Raw genomic sequence first — 15,360 nt, forward strand, 5'->3', positions numbered from 1 at the left:
TCCCACATGCACTTACTTAGCTTCCCCTTAATGCATCTATGCTATTCACCTCAACCACTCACTGTGGTAGCAAGTTTCATATTTTATCCACTCTCGGTAAAGAAGTTTCTCCTGAATTCCCGATTGGATTTATTAGTGACCATCTTATATTTATGGCCCCTAGTTTTGAACTCGCCTACAAATGAAAACATCTTCTCTATGTCTACCCTATCGAATCCTTTCATAATTTTAAAGACCTCTATCAGGTCACCTCTCAGCTTTATACCAGTAACTGAACACAGCTTCAGTGTGGAGAAAGAGTAGGGAAATGGGGATCGAGGCTACTTGAGCACAAAGATGTACACTGACACTCCAGTGCAGTACTGAGGGAGTGCTACACTGTTGGAGGTGCTGTCTTTCGGATGAGACGTTAAAGCGAGGCCCTGTTTGCTCTCTCAGCTGGATGTAAAAGATCCCATGGTACTATTTCGTAGGGGAGTTATCCCTGGTGTCCTGGCCAATATTTATCCCTCAGTCAACATCAGTAAAAAAAAAACAGATTATCTGATCATTATCACATTGCTGTTTGTGCCAGCCCACACTGTGATATGTGCGCGCACTAGGTCCGTGCAGCAGAGTTGGTCTCCGGTCTTGGTTAATTTTTGCCACTGGACCAAGACCTAGCTCTGTCAATCCCATGTGGTGGTTGGTGTGTAACGGCCACCACATGTTAAAAAAAATCCACGCACAGGCATCTTCCACCCTTCAATATCAGGTCCTTCATTGAAAATTCTGTGACCTCATCCCTTTTCAGTGTGGAAGCAAGTCATCCTCGATACGAGAGACCGTCTAAGAAGAAGTTTGTGGGAGCTTGCTGTGCGCAAATTGGCTGCCGCGTTTCCTACATTACAACAGTGACTACATTTCAAAAAGTACTTCATTGGCTGTAAAGCGCTTTGGGATGTCTGGTGGTTGTGAAAGGCGCTATATAAATGCAAGTCTTTTCTTCTTTCTAATTGTGTTGCTGCTTCTGCATACCCTCTTTTTAATGTTTCCTACATTACAACAGTGACTACACTGCAAAAGTACTTCACAACCACGACAACTTGCATTTATATAGCGCCTTTAACATAGTAAAACATCCCTAGATGCTTCACAGGAGCAATTATCAAACAGGATTTGACACCGAAACGCATATTCACTGGCTGTAAAGGTCTCTGGGATGTCCTGAGGTTGTGAAAGGCACTATATAAATACAAGTCTTTTCTTTTTTCCTTTTCTCTTGAGGAATAACCACAAGACGTTGATAATTTTAAAGGTAGCCCAGAAAGTGTATCTTGGGTTCATTTCAGGGATGTACAATTTGATTCTGGCGTCAGTTCCCAAATACAACAGTGATGGAGACTGAGCACCAAACATATGATTCGTGTTTATTCCATGTTCTTGCAGACAATCTTAATTGAAATGTTAATTACACGGATGATAATTGCTGAGCAATGTTTTATACATCGAGGGCATTCTTTGGTCAGGCTTTCAGGACTAATAATCAGTAATACGCATTTTTATATAATAATTTTATAATCTGTATAAGCCCCCTCCACATTGCTCCTTTCCTCTCCTCATCGCTAGAGACATCAAAGCCAGGTTTGATCCTGTTCCCATAGCGCACTTTACAGCAAGGGTTACTGGGTGGTGATCAGGAGCAGGAGCCTGGCTAATTTCTACCTCATTGATGCTGAGGCCAATTGTAACACTACCCAAGCTGAGATCAGCAAAATTAACACAGACCAGACACTGAACTTGGGACCTCACTGATCTGCATGACTCAGCACTACACCATTTACCATCTGAGCCATCATGAGCATGATATGAACCCTTTATTAAGTGTAACATTTTTCACAGAGGGGCAGAGGGGAGGGAGAATTGCTTTACACTGAAAGTACATCCTCAGCCAACTGGGCTCTTCAAGCTTTCTTTGTATTAACCCTCACTCAGTGCACTAATATCCTTTAGGGAAGGAAACCTGCGGTCTGATCTATAGTGACTCCAGACACATACCAACATGATTAACTTTTAACTTTGGAATAAGTACCAGCCTTGCTAGATTTTGTGCTCAAGTCTCTGAAATGGGACTTGAACCCACGACCTTCTGACTCTGAGGCGAGAGCGCTCGTCATGTAACCACAGCTGACACCACACCAAAAGAATTAAGAAAAAGATTAGGAGAAATTTTTTGATGCAGAGGGTTGTTAAGACATACGATTCCTGACCAGGAACAGTGGTGGAAGCAAAATGTATAATAGCTTTGAAAAAAGGTAAAGAATAAATATTTGAAAAAAACACATAAAAGGGTCTGTGGGAAGGGCGGGGAGTGGGACTAATTGGATAGCTACACATATTTAATAATTAATTAGAAAAAGGTGTAGTGCCAGAGGACTGGTGGATAACTAACATAATATCCTATATTTAAGAAGGGAGATAGAACATGTCCAGGGAATTATAACTTAATATCGCTGGTAGGAAAAATAATGGAATTCCTACTAAAGAAGAAAATAGAAGAACATCTAGAAGCCAAAAATATAATAATGAATAGTCAGAATGGATTTCATAGAAACATAGACATAGAAAATAGGTGCAGGAGTAGGCCATTCGGCCCTTCTAGCCTGCACCGCCATTCAATGAGTTCATGGCTGAACATGCAACTTCAGTACCTCATTCCTGCTTTCTCGCCATACCCCTTGATCCCCCTAGTAGTAAGGACTTCATCTAACTCTTTTTTGAATATATTGAGTGAATTGGCCTCAACAACTTTCTGTGGTAGAGAATTCCACAGGTTCACCACTCTCTGGGTGAAAAGATCTTGCTTGACCAACCTCATTGAATTTTTTGAAGAGGTAACAGAGAGAATAGATCAGGATAATGCGGTAGATGTAATTTATCTAGATTTTCAAAAGGCCTTTGATAAGGTAGCCCATAATAGACTAATGAATATGGGCAGTGAATGTAGAGATAGGGGACAAGTAGCAGAATGGATCGCTAGCTGGAAACAGAAAACAGTGAGTAGGATTAAAGGGTAGCTATTTAAAGTGACAGAAGGTGGGTAGTGGTGTTCCACAAGGATCTAGGACCATTGTTGTTCACAATTTATATTAACAATTTAGACTTTGGAATCAGAAACACAATTTCTAAATTTGCGGAATACACCAAATTGGGGGGGATGGTCAATACTGAGGAGAACTGTAACAAATTACAGGAAGATATGAATAAACCTGCAGAATGGGCATATAATTGGAAAATAAAATTTAACACAGATAAATGTGAGATACTACATTTTAGTAGGAATAGGGACGTCACATTACTTGAAGGGTGCAGGTGGGGTAGAGGAGCAAATGATCTCGGAGTACAATGACACAAATCACTGACAGCAATGATACAGGTTAATAAGGCCATAAAAAAGCAAAGCAGGCACGAGGATTTATTTCGAGAGGGATAGAATTGAAAAGTAGTGAAGTTATGCTAAACTTATATCAAACCTTGGTTAGATCACACATGGATAATGTGTACAATTCTAGTCGCCATATTATAAGAAGGATATAGAGGCACTGGAGAGGATGCAGAGAAGATTTACAAGGATAATACCAGAAATGCGAATGTCTACCTATTAGGAAAGGTTGAACAGGCTGGGTCTCTTTTCTCTTGAAAAAAGAAGGCTGAGGGGTGACCTAATTGAGGTCTTTAAAATTATGAAAGGTTTTGATAGAGTAGATTCAGAAAGAATGTTTCCATGTGGGGAAGAGCATAACTAGAGACCATCAATACAAGATAATCACCAAGAAATACAATCGGGAATTCAGAAGAAACATCTTTACCCAAAGAGTGGTGAGAATGTGGAACTCGCTACCCTAGGGAGTAGTTGTGACAGATAGTATAGATGCATTTAAGGGGAGGCTAGATAAGCACATGAGGGAGAAGGGAATAGAGGGTTATGCTGATAGTTAGATGAGGAAAGATGGGAGGAGGCTTGAGAGGCGCATAAACGCCGGCATGGACTGGTTGGGCCGAATGGCCTGTTTCTGTGCCGTATATCAAATGTAATCCTAAGTAGTCACAGGCTATACATCTCTGTTCAGATCACCACTGGGAATTAAAACTTGGGTTTTCTGACCTGTCTGTAGCCCTCCGTTCCTATCTTCCTGATACACACTCGATCAGTATGTAAACACCTGGTGTTTCCCCAGTAGGATCGGAGAGAGCGCAATGCTGCAATGTCCCTCTTGCTCTTCCTCCTCCCTGTAACCTCTGTGTGGAAATGAATGTTCACCACACTTCTGCAGCTCTTAACACTTTCTTTCCCAAACCTCAAAATTGTGGAACTCATCACCTCCCTCCGTCTCTCTCCTTCCTCCTTCATTCCTTCCTTCCTTCCTTCCTTCCTTCCTTTAAAGACTTTAAAAACTCAATCCTGTCATCACCTAGTCAATATTTCTCTATTGCACCTTCTTCTCCCTCACTCCTTACTACCCTGGTATCTCCTTTTACAGGCCTTTGTCATTCCCTTTGGTTCCCCAATGAAAAACTGCAGCAAGCATGCAAAATGTTAAATACAAGGCCAGCTAGTGACTGAAGGTAAACTGGGAAGACCTCAGTGTGATCCTGAGAGACTGTGCTTGGTACTGGTCATACCCGCTCGAACAATGTAGTCTCGGTAGGAGGTGACTATATAAATGGAAATTTTGCTTTTAAAGCCTTTACTTCCTGGAAGGAATGCAAGTGCATGCTTTAATTTCACCAAGGATACCTCATAAATTTTAGAAATAAAACACTTAACCAATCAATCACCTCACCACTCCCTTTGGAGAGAGTTACACAAAGTAGTATGCACACGCTGAAAGAGAAAAACTCACAAAGCAGGTTTGATCCCCATCCTATGCTAACATTAGCAGAATGCAGATGGGACTTCAGGGGAGGAGGGGGTCCTGAACCCCAGTGAGAGTCAGCACCTTCAGGGGAGGAGGGTATCTGAACCCCAGTGAGAGTCAGCACCTTCAGGGGAGGAGGGGATCTGAACCCCAGTGAGAGTCAGCACCTTCAGGGGAGGGGGGGATCTGAACCCCAGTGAGAGTCAGCACCTTCAGGGGAGGAGGGGATCTGAACCCCAGTGAGAGTCAGCACCTTCAGGGGAGGAGGGGATCTGAACCCCAGTGAGAGTCAGCACCTTCAGGGGAGATGGGGACCCTGACCCCCAGTGAGAGTCAGCACTTTCAGGAGGGGAGGAACCTGAACCCCAGTGAGAGTCAGCACCTTCAGGGGAGGAGGGGATTTGAACCCCAGTGAGAGTCAGCACCTTCAGGGGAGGAGGGGACAGAAGGGGAATAAAATTGGAGGGATTAGTGGGAGAGTCGAATTGCCAAGACTCCTTCGAAATAGTGACTCTCTATCCAACAGCAATTACTCTCCCTCGGGTCTCAGCAAGTGTATTGTGTTTAATTCTGGGCACCACACTTTAGGAACAGTGTCAAGGCCTTACCCTTAGAGAAAGTGTAGAGGAGATTTACTAGAATGGTACCGGGATGAGGGACTTCAGTTATATGGAGAGGCTGGAGAAGCTGAGGTTATTCTCCATAGAGCAGAGAAGGTTAAAAAGTGGTTTGATAGAGGTGTTCAAAATCATGAACAGTTTTGATAGAGTAAATAAGGTGAAACTGTTTCCAGTGGCATAAGGCTCGGTAACTAGAAGTCACCGATTTGAGGTAATTGACAAAAGAACCAGAGGTGACATGAGAAAAAAAATGTATCCAGCGCGTTGTTGTGTTCTGGAATGCACTGCCTGAAAGGGTAGTGGAAGCAGATTCAATAATAACTTTCAAAAGAGAACTGGATAAATACATGAAGGGAAAATATTTGCAGAGCTATGGGGAAAGAGCAGGGGAGTGGGACTAATTGGATAGCTCTACCAAAGAGCCGGCACTGGCACGATGGGCCGAATGTTCTCCTTCTGTACTGTATCTATCGTTCTATGATTCTTTGAAAATAACTTTTCTTGTTGCTTGGAATTATACCGATCACCTTTTGTTAAATGCATCAATCTTCTACAAATACCAATGTCAACCTGTTCCAAAAGCTAAAAGGTTTTCAACACAGACAAAAGGTCATCGAACTGAAACATGAACTTTGTTTCTCTCTCCACAGATGCTGCTTGACCTGCTGAGTATTTCCAGCATTTTCTGCTTTTATTTCGTATTTCTGGCATCCGCAGTATTTTGCTTTTGTATTAGACTGTGAGTGTTGGATTGTGAGTGTTAGATTGTGAATGTTGAATTGTGAGTGTCAGACTGTGAGTGTCAGACTGTGAGTGTCGGACTGTGAGTGTCGGACTGTGAGTGTCGGACTGTGAGTGTCGGACTGTGAGTGTCGGACTGTGAGTGTCGGACTGTGAGTGTCGGACAGTGAGTGTCGGACAGTGAGTGTCGGACAGTGAGTGTCGGACAGTGAGTGTCGGACAGTGAGTGTCGGACAGTGAGTGTCGGACAGTGAGTGTCGGACAGTGAGTGTCGGACAGTGAGTGTCGGACAGTGAGTGTCGGACAGTGAGTGTCGGACAGTGAGTGTCGGACTGTGAGTGTCGGACTGTGAGTGTCGGACAGTGAGTGTCGGACAGTGAGTGTCGGACAGTGAGTGTCGGACAGTGAGTGTCGGACAGTGAGTGTCGGACAGTGAGTGTCGGACTGTGAGTGTCGGACTGTGAGTGTCGGACTGTGAGTGTCGGACTGTGAGTGTCGGACTGTGAGTGTCGGACTGTGAGTGTCGGACTGTGAGTGCCGGACTGTGAGTGTTAGACTGGTAGGGTTAGATTTTCCACTTTTTTTGCATGCTTAATGCCCACTTAACGTCTATTTTAACGCTGAAATGACATATAACGCCCATATATCGCCCATTTAGCCACAAAATAGAAACTGACGGGCATTTTTCGGAAACTTATTACCGAGCGTTACTTTCCCCATGTGCATAACGCCAGGAAAAAATAATACCGCCCGCCCACTTTTTTGGGCGGAATCTTTAATCAACGCCCATAATATCGCTCAGCGTTACTTTCCACACGGAATTAATGCCGAGATTCAATAATACCGCCCGCCCACTTTTTTTTGTCGTAGAGATCATATTTGCCGAAACTAGTGGCCATGTGATTGCCCAGAGTCACTTTCACCACCTCGCACACATATCGCCCACAATATCACTTGCCCAAAAAAACGCCTGGAAAAAGTGGAACTGTTGTGAACGAATCACAGCGTTATGGATGCCATGTTCTACATCACATGTCGCATTCTTTAAAAAGCTGCTCTGATTCAACCTCGGAGGAGTTCGGATGTACTCTGGAGGTCGTTGGAGTTGATGTGAACATCTGCACAAACATCTTGACCATACTGTGACCGATTGGAATTGAATAGGTGTCTTCGTCAGGGCATTCCTTGTTTGTGACCAATTGGTGAAAAACAGAGAGCTACTGTAATGGGGCCTGTCCTTTCTCACCCTCTCTTGATGACCAATTACATGCTGCAGACTCGAGATGACCGAAGGTACGTTCCACAGCATTATGTGCCCAATGTAAGACGTGCCAGACTGATGAGGAGGACCAGACGTTACACCCCCCGCAAGTACAGGGAGAAGCAGTCTTACCTTGACTTGCCCGACAGCACCTGCCTTTGGAGACTGCGCTTCCACAAAGAGGTTACCACTGAGGTATGCCAGCTCATAAGGGGAGATCTGCAGCCTGCCAGCACCATCAGTACTGCACTGTCCGTCGAGGTCAAAGTCACCGCGGCACTGTCATTCTATGCATCGGGTTCTTTTCAGGCCTCAGCTGGCGACATTTGTGGTTTGTGTCAGCATGGCACACATTGCTGTATTAGACAGGTCACTGAAGCCCTGTACACACACAGGAGGGACTTGATCAGCTTCCCTATGACCAGGGAGGCACAGAGTGAGAGGGCTCAAGGATTCTCCAGAATTGCAAATTCCCCAAGGTGCAGGGAGCAATAGACTGTACGCACATCGCGATGCAGGCACCTTTTCAGGATGCAGAGGTTTTCATGAACCGCAAGGGATTCCACTCCCTGAATGTCCAACTCATTGTCGACCACCAGCAAATTATAATGGTAGTGAATGCTAAATTTCCGGGCAGCATCCATGAAGCTCACATCCTGCGTGAGAGCATTGTATCTGACTTGTTTAACAGTCAGCCACAAGGTCAATGTTGGATGCTTGGTGACAAAGGATATGGCTTCGCCATCTGGCTGATAACCCCCCTGCATGACACCCACACCGAAGCCGAGAGGCGATACAATGAGAGCCACAGAGCCACTCGCAATATCGTGGAGAAAACCATTGGAGTGCTTAGGCAGCGCTTTAGATGTCTGGACCGCTCAGGAGGCGAGCTCCAATACCACCCTGAGCAGGTAGCTCAATTCGTGGTGGTTTGTTCCATGCTGCACAACTTGGCTATCAGGAGGGGACAAGAATTGCCTGATGAGCCTGTCAGTTAGCCTCACCAGAAAGAGGAAGAGGAGGATGAGGAGGCGGACACTGACATCGGGCCAGACAATCAGGCTGATGCTGAAGCCATGCCCCCGCCCCTCTGTAGACCGCATGAAAAGGCCCATGATGGCATGATAGCTGCAAGAGCCTTACGTCAGGAGCTCATCAATGATCACTTTGCCTGAAAGAACGTTGGTGTTATTTACAAGGCTGACACACTGCTCGGTGTGCAGGTCATACATATATCAATGGTGGGCATCACCTTGGTGACAGTTAAAGTTTAAGTTGATTGAAGTTAAGTGTGATTATACCCTTTGAAGTTAAGGAATCACCAGCGTGTAATGGTGCAGCTATCTGAGCCAATGTGCTGCATGGTTTTGTTAAATAAAAAACATTTAAACCGAACATTAGTCTGAAATCATCGGTATTTATGTACAAAGCAAGCCTCCCCCCACCCCGCCCCAATTCTCCTCCCCACCTCTTCCCCTTCCCCTTCCCCTCCTGACTCCAAGCCGCCTGGCCAAGGAGGTCCTCAGGCAATGCTTCATTGGGGAGGGGGGTGAGGGGGTGGGGGGGATGATGGCCGAGGCGCTGCTTGGACGGATACGGGAGAGGACGGTCCCGAGGTGGGAACGTGCTCCGAGCCAGAAGCAAGATGTTGCTCCTGGCTCTCATGTGTGGTTGGCAATGGGGGTGCGGCACCTTTGGGTGCAGTGCTGTGCTCCGGGACCACTGGGTGCCCTCTGCCACCAGTGTTCCTGACTACCAGCTCCAGGGCCTCCACCATCCCTTCCATGTTATATATTATTTGTTGGACAAAAACTCAGTGCCAACTACGTTGTTGGTGCTTAGTAGGCTTTTTGCTGCTGGTGAATTTCACTCGTGCTTCCCACAACAGCCAAACAAGCACACACCACAGCCACACATGCCTTCAGTCCCTCTCAGCTCCCTCTTTCTCTGTCTCCTCTTCTGCCCATATAATGATGACCCTTGATCTCCTGAATCGTGGGAATCGAGCGTTGCCGTGCCGTTGCTAAGAACGGCGACACTTTACGGAAGGTCAGCGAGATTTAACGCTACCGTCCATTTCATATCGCTTGCAGTAACGCCCAATTTCAAAAATGGAGACTTGGTGCTTTGAGAATGGGCAAGAAGCCGGTGATCTGAAAACTTGTTTTTACCGCTCACGCCGTAAATAACGCCCATTTTTGGGCAATATGCACAAAAGTGTCAAATCTAGCCCGTAGTGTTAGACTCTGAGTGTTGGAGTGTTGGACTGTGAGTGTCGGACTGTGAGTGTCGGACTGTGAGTGTCAGACTGTGAGTGTCGGACTGTGAGTGTCGGACTGTGAGTGTCGGACTGTGAGTGTCGGACTGTGAGTGTCGGACTGTGAGTGTCGGACTGTGAGTGTCAGACTGTGAGTGTCAGACTGTGAGTGTCAGACTGTGAGTGTCAGACTGTGAGTGTCGGACTGTGAGTGTCGGACTGTGAGTGTCGGACTGTGAGTGTCGGACTGTGAGTGTCAGACTGTGCGTGTTGCACTGCGAGTGTCGGACTGTGCGTGTCGCACTGCGAGTGTCGGACTGCGAGTGTCGGACTGTGCGGTGTTGCACTATGACTGTGAGTGTCGGACTGTGCGGTGTTGCACTGTGACTGCGAGTGTCGGACTGTGAGTGTCGGACTGAGTGTCAGACTGTGCGTGTTGCACTGTGACTGTGAGTGTTAGACTGTGAGTGTTAGACTGTGAGTGTTAGACTGTGAGTGTTAGACTGTGAGTGTTGCACTGTGAGTGTCAGACTGTGAGTGATAGATTGTGAGTGTCAGACTGAGTGATAGACTGTGAGTGTTGCACTGTGAGTGTTGCACTGTGAGTGTTGCACTGTGATTGTTAGACTGTGAGTGATAGACTGTGAGTGATACCACGGTGAGAGATTCCACGGAGAATGATTCCAATACAAGTAGAGGTTGAATAGCAGAGGTGGATCCAACCCCAGAGCTCGGCTTTTAGACTTCCTTATTCTGGTATAGGGTATAATCTAGTTTACTTTACATAACCTTGGCATCACCCTGGATAATCAACTCTGTGCACTCTCTGTGGCTTTCATGTCCTTTCTATAATGTGAGCCCAAAATTGCACACAGTCTCTAGCTGTGGCCTAACTAATGTTTTGTATAAATTCATCATTTATTCTTGTACTCTGTGCCTCTATTTATAAACCTAAAATACTCATAGCTTGTACACGCCCATTCCTTGTTTTGTCATAAAAGCTCCAAAATGTCTTCCCTACAGTGTAATAGAACCACCTAGGTTTATTGTCAGTGGCCAGTACTGCAAACATCTCACTGCACAATAACGGCAAGCCAGTTTGGATTGGTTAGCCTTCAGCCCAGAAATGCATTGTGCACAATGACACAATTAGCATTGAAATCCCAGGAGAAACAAGAGAGCCGGGCCAAACCTTCGCATCCGACTGGTTATTGAGATGTGGAACATGTTAGCCGGGGAGGACATTGAGGGCAGTGTCTGGAAAGACAAGGGGTTGAGAAGATGGGTAGATAGGCTTGAAGCATAGGGTAGGAATACATTTAGGTGAGATTCAGGGATATGGTGTGAAAGTGGTGTTATCGGGTGTGGTGACGTGAGTAGGTGGGTGTAAAGGATACGATGAAAGATTGAATAGATGGGATTGAGTGATACGGTGAGAAGGTGGGCAGGTGGGATCCATCTTGTTGACTCATTGACCTTTTCCTATTCTGAAACATTCTTGCGTTTGTGGTCCATTGCATGGAATGTCCAGTTCCTATTTTAGTGAGATCAGTTCATGTTGACCCTTTGTGTAAAAGATTCCTGTTTTAGACAGGGAAGGGGTGAAGAATTGATTGGTGTTGGTGTGATAAGCCTGACCTTTCATAATTTCTCTATCTGTAGGTTCAGCACAGAACAAGTATGACGGGAATAGACACTCAGCGTGGCGTGTGTGTCAGACTGCTTCGGAACTTAAGCACCTGGTTAACATTGCCAGACTCCACGAGACATTAACAACGATTTGCTAACCTGGCACAGGGCCACGGCTTCATTAATTATCTTTCATCTGATTTTTACCAGATATAAGCGCTTAAGCACTAAACTTTCAAAGTCCAACACAGAACCTAAAATAATGTAACGTTAACTTCAAAAATGGTAATTTGGTCATTGTTTGGAAATGCAGTTAATTTACAGCCTCGTAAGCAACCATCTGTAACGTTAGAGACGGCTTTGAATGGAAAGTTAGTGGTTATTTGTAAATACTAATAGAGTTATAAAACAGGCCCCATCCCCAAAAAATAAATACACGGCAAAACCTATTCTGCTTTTTTATTTGCCAGCCAGGCACCTCAGCACCTCGGTTAGCATCAAAATATACCGGGGGGCACATTTCGGACTTCGTGCTGCCAACTGTGAATCTCGTCTGCCAAGAGCACGGGAAAGATTTTCATCTTCATTTCCTGGCTGGTACTCTGATGATCGAATTGATTCGCTTCCCCTTGCACCCCCGCTGTGTCAGCTATGGCTCAGTGGGTAGCACTCTCGCCTCGGAGTCAAAAGGTCATGGGTTCAAGTCGCACTACAGAGATTTGAGCACATAATCCAGGCTGACACTTCAGTGCTGTACTGAGGGAGTGCTGCACTGTTGGAGGTGTCGTCTTTCAGATGAGATATTAAACCGAGGCCTCCATCTGCTCTCTTAGGTGGACGTAAAAGATCCCATGGCACTATTTCGAAGTGCAGGGTGTTCTCCCCGGTGTATCGGCCAATATTTATCCCTCAACCAACTTCACTAAAACAGATTATCTGATCATTTATCTCATTGCTGTTTGTGGATCTTACTGTACGCTAGTTGGCTGGCGTGTTCCGTATATTACAACAATGACTACACTTCAAAAGTACTTCATTGGCTATAAAGCACTCTGGACGATCTGAGGTCATGAAAGGCACTATATAAATGCACGTCTTTCCTTCTTTCTGTAAAACCTACTAGATTTTCAATCTATCGATTTTAATTCGATGAAAACCAGGCAGGTTTTATAAATCACAGAATGTTACAGCACAGAAGGAGGCCATTCGGCGCATCGTGCCTGTGCTTTGAAAGAGCGATCCGATTAGTCCCCTGCTCTTTCCTCATAATCCTGCACATTTTTTCCCTTCAAGTATTTATCCAATTCTCTTTTGAAAATTACTGTTGAATCTGCTTGCACCATCCTTTCACCTCACTGTATAAGGTCACCTCTGGTTTTGCCAATCACCTTAATTCTGTGTCTTCTGGTTATTGACCCTTCTGCCACTGGAACTAGTTTCTCCTGATTTATTCTAGCAAAGCTATTCATAATTTTGAACACCTACAGCAAATCTTCTCTTAACCTTCTCTGCTCTGTGGAGAAAGGGCATGAGATCTGCTTTGCCAGATTATCACCCGGCGCTGTAGATGGAAATCTACAAGTTGGAATTTCAGGTGTGCCATGTGAATGATTTTCCCACCGTTTCTGATACATGTTTCCAGGATTGGGAGACTGAATTCAGGAAGTTACCCCCCTCTCCCTGTCGTGGAAATGTTATCAGGATTATCAATAGGCTTAGTACCGTGAACTCAATCAGGTGCGACCTGACTCTACTTTATTAGCTCTCAAAGAGAGGATTAAGCATGGAGGCTTTCTTTATATACAAGGGCTGCACGTGTGCGTTTGTGGCCCAATAACCGCCGATGGTCGCTCCCTCTGCTGGCAGGTAAACCTAGGCATACATACATTACATCATTCCCCCCCAAGATCTTGGTATCAGTCCTATTTACAAATTGATAACGGTCCGTGGCTTTCTGCTCCCTAGTTGATCGTCTCAGTTCAGTTCCAGATCTGGGTGAGCTCTCCGAGTAATTCATGACTTGAGGCTGCGTAGCCGATCTAATGGGAGTGGCAGTGTCCATGTTGGGGATTGAAGGTCCAGATTCATTGACAACAGCAGGGTCTTCTGATGGCTGACTATGATGGTTGGTCATTGATGGTGTCTTCTTCAAACTGTTCCGATTCGTCTGTGTGCCGCAATTTCGTCTGATCAATGTGCCTCCTGCATGTTTGCCCATTAGTGAGCCTGACAATAAGCCCCCTGTCACCCTCCTTGGCCAGAACAGTGCCAGTGACCCACTTGGGGCCTTGACCATAATTTAGCACATACACAGGATCATTAATAGAGATGTTGCGTGACACGGCAGTGCAATCACGATACCACTGCTGATGTTGACGTCTGTTTTCGACGTGATCGTTAAGATCAGGACGGACAAACGAGAGTCTGGTCTTGAGACCTCTCTTCAGCAACAGTTCAGCAGGAGGGACCCCGGTAAGCGTGTGGGATCTCATCCTGTAACTAAGCAGTATGCGTGACAAGCGAGTCTGCAAAGAACCTTGAGTTACGCGTTTCAGGCTCTGCTTGATGGTTTGGACAGCCGCACCGCTTGACCATTGGACGCGGGTTTGAATGGTGCTGACCTTACGTGCTTGATACCATTGAGTCTCATAAACTCTTGAAACTCCAAATTCGTGAAGCACGATCCATTGTCGCTCACAACAATGTCGGGCAGACCATGAGTGGCGAACATGGCACGAAGGCTGTGGATCTGCTGGATGACATGATTTACACATTCTATCCATTGGAATACGCATCCACCACCACCAAAAACTTTTTGCCCAGGAAAGGACCCACATAGTCGATGTGGATCCTCGACCATGGTTTGGATGGCCACGACCACAGACTTAGCGGAGATTCCACTGGTGCATTGCTTAACTGCATGCAAGTGTTGCACTGATGCACACATGACTCCAAATCAGAGTCAATGCCAGGCCACCAAACGTGAGACCTGGCAATGGCCTTCATCATCACAATACCGGGATGGGTACTGTGTAAATCCTGTACAAATCTCTCCCTGCCTTTCTTGGGCACAACAACACAATTACCCCATAGCAAACAATCAGATTGAATGGATAGTTTGTCTTTGCGACGGTTGTAAGGTTTGGTCCCATCACACACTTCCCTGGGAATGGACGACCAATCACTACTAAGGACACAACGTTTTACAACCGATAAGATCGGACCTTGGCTGGTCCAGGTCCTAACTTGTTGAGCAGTGACAGGCGACCCTTCATTCTCAAAGGCATCCATGACCAACAGTAGGTCTGTGAGCTGTGGCGTTTCCACCTCCGGCGTGGGCAACGGTAAACGGCTCAAGGCATCAGCACAATTCTCGGTGCCAGGTCTATGGCGAATGACATAATCATAGGCAGATAGTGTCAGCACCCACCTCTGGATGCAGGATGGTGCATTGGTATTGATACCTCTATGCTCTGAAAACAAAGATATGAGTAGCTTGTGATCGATTTCAAGCTCGAAACGAAGCCCAAACAGATACTGGTGCATTTTTTAACCCCATATACGCAGGCTAAAGCTTCTTTCTCTACCATGCCATAGGCTCTTTCCACTTTAGACATACTTCTCGATGCGTAAGCAACGGGTTGTAAACTCATTAAATTGTTGGAGCACGCAACCAACCCCATGTGATGAAGCCAATACTAAACGTTTGCACAGGTCATAATGTATCAGCAATTTATTGGATCAAAGCAGATTTCTAGTCTTCTTGAAGGCCCTGTCTTGAGATACACCCCAAACCCAGTTGTCACCTTTTCTGAGCAGCATGTGCTCAATTTAGGTATGAAATTACCGAAGTAGTTGAGAAGACCAAGGAATGAATGCAGCTCCGTCACATTCTGGGGTCTGGGTGCATTTTTGATGGCCTCTGTTTTCGAGTCTGTAGGCCTGATGCTGTCT

This window comes from Pristiophorus japonicus, chromosome 18 (assembly GCF_044704955.1).
Source record: "Pristiophorus japonicus isolate sPriJap1 chromosome 18, sPriJap1.hap1, whole genome shotgun sequence".
Taxonomy (NCBI): Eukaryota; Metazoa; Chordata; class Chondrichthyes; family Pristiophoridae; genus Pristiophorus; species Pristiophorus japonicus.